Below are 2,666 nucleotides of genomic sequence, written 5' to 3' on the forward strand. Positions count from 1 at the left end.
TACTCTGTAAATCTTCACCCAAATCAAAATAAGATTAAAAAAAAAAAAAAGCATCAACTCTTCTTTGGTCTTCCTTATTCTTTGTCCAGCTCTCACATGCATAAGAGGCAACTGAAAATCCCATGGATTGGGTTAGGTGCACCTCAGTCTTCAAAGAGACATCTTTGCTCTTCATCACTTGAAAGAGGTCTTTTGCAGCAGATTTGCCCAATGCAGTATGTTATCTGCTGTCTTGACTGCTGCTTCCATTGGTGTTGATTGTAAAACCAAGTAATGTGAAGTTCTGGACAACTTCAGTCTTTTCTCTATCCATCGTGAAGCTGTTTATTGATTGGACCAGTTGTGAGGATGTTTGTTTTCTTTATATTGAGGTATAAGCCATACTGCAGACTATAGCCTTACTAAACTATTACTCAGTTTTAAGATGACTTTAGGGGATACTTTTGGTTTAAGGTTTAAATATTATCTCTCAGCAATGCTTCCAGCGCTGTAACTCCATGGCTCCAGAAAATCTAGAATCCATGAAAATCTGAAATTCTGTTCTACATTTTCCCCCTTTTGATCAGGATTCTTCTGTGGAATCTTTGATCAAAATGTTCAGTAATTGTAGCTGGGTGCCATTCAGTTCTTCTGGTCTCATAGCAAAGGAGGCAATTGTTCATGAAGGCAATTAGGCAATTTCCTCCTATTCGTTCGTGACTCTCCTTCTTCTGTTGCTCCAGGTGAATAGAGACTAATTGTTGTGCCTTCAATGGCCACTTGCAAACTTTTGTGACCCCAGACACTGCACAACAAACTGGGAGGTAGAACAGAAGGACTAAACATGTCATGTTATTAGCCCAATGAACTAGAATGTCCCATGAAATCATGATTCTAAACCTCCAAACTAAGGAACCGTCTGGTGTTTCATTGTTACATAAGCAGCCTCAGCAGCTACTCCTTGCCACTTCCATCATTGTTGTAAATATATCTATCACATACTTTTTGCCAGTGCAACTTTTTACAAGTGTGCAACTTAATTACAGCAATTACAATAATTGATTGTGCAACCCTACCCTTAATCAATGTGAATTTTCCATCATTTTTAACCACCTCCCACCATGACCACTAATAAACTTTGGTCTCTATATGTTTGCCTTTTCTTGTCTTTTTATATAAGTGAGGTCATATAGTATTCGTCCTTTTGTGATTGACTTATATTGCTCAGCCTAATGTCTTCAAAGGAGCTCTGGTAGCATAGTGCCTAAGGCACTTGACTGCTAACAAGAAGGCTGGCGGTTCAAACCCACCAGCCACTCCTCGGAAGGAAGGTTGGGCAATCCTACTTCCGTAGTGATACTGCCTCGGAAACCCAAGGAGGGGTCGCTATGAGTCGGGGCCGACTCAACGGCAAATAACAACAACAACAACAATGTCTTCAAACTCCATCCATGTTGTAGCATGTATCAAGACTTCATTTCTCCTACTGGCTGAGTAGTATTACACTGTACCAGCTTTTGTTTATCTCCTCATCTGTTGATAGGCATTTAGGTCGTTTCCACTTTTGGCTATTGTGAATAGTGTTGCAATGAACGTTAAGGTACAAATCTCTTTTTGAGTCTCTACTTTCAAGTCTTTGGGGTAGGAGTGAAATTGTTGGGTCATATGGTAGTTCTATTTTTAGTGTTTTGAGGACTCATCACACTCTTTTCCACAGCAGCTTTATCCATTTACCAATGGATAAGTGTTCCAATTTCCCCATATTCTTGCCAATATCTGTTTGTTTTTTTAATTTTAGCCATTCTAGTGGGAGTGTAATGATGTCTCACTGTGGTTTTGATTTTCATCTCTCTGATGGTGAATTATGCTGAGCAACTTTTCACGTGTTTGGTGCCCATTTGAATGTCCTCTTTGGGGAAATGTCTATTTAAGTCTTTTACCCATTTTATGATGGGAGTATTTTTGTTGTTGTTGTTAAGTTATCAGATTCTTGTCAGATATGTGGTTTCTGAAGATATTCTTCCAGTTGGTAGCTTGTCTTTTCACTTCTTTGGTAAATTCTTTTGACAAACAAAAGTTTTTAATTTTTATGTCTCATTTATTTATTTTATCTTTCGCTGTTTGTGCTTTTGCTATTATATCAGATAATCCATTGTTGAAAGCTAGACCTGATAGTATTGCCCCTGCTTCTTCTTCTAAGAATTTTATGCTTTTAGTTTGCACATTTAGGCCTTTAATCTCTTTTGAATTTGTTTTTGTGTATGGTGTGAGGTATGGATCCTGTTCATTTATTTACATGTAGAAATCCAATTTTCCCAGTACCATTTATTGAAGAGACTCTTCTTTCCCCATTGAAAGGACCTAGCACCCTTGTTGAAAATTAGTTGACCATAGATGTGTGTGGGTTTATTTCTGAATTCTCAATTCTAACCATTGATATATGTGTCTATTGTTGGGAGCTCTGATAGCATAGTGCCTACGGCATTTGGCTGCTAATCAGAAAGCTGACAGTTCAAACCCACCAGCCACCCCTCGGAAGGAAGGTTGGGCAATCTACTTCCGTAGTGATGTTGTTGTTGTTATGTGCCATGGAGTCAAACCTGACACATAGTGACCCCTTCTTGGGTTTCTGAGTAGATTGCCCAACCTTCCTTCCAAGGAGTGGCTGGTGGGTTTGAACCACCAGC

This window comes from Orycteropus afer, unplaced genomic scaffold (assembly GCF_000298275.1).
Source record: "Orycteropus afer afer isolate SDZICR_OR568_19922 unplaced genomic scaffold, OryAfe1.0 scaffold00021, whole genome shotgun sequence".
In the NCBI taxonomy this organism is placed as follows: domain Eukaryota; kingdom Metazoa; phylum Chordata; class Mammalia; order Tubulidentata; family Orycteropodidae; genus Orycteropus; species Orycteropus afer.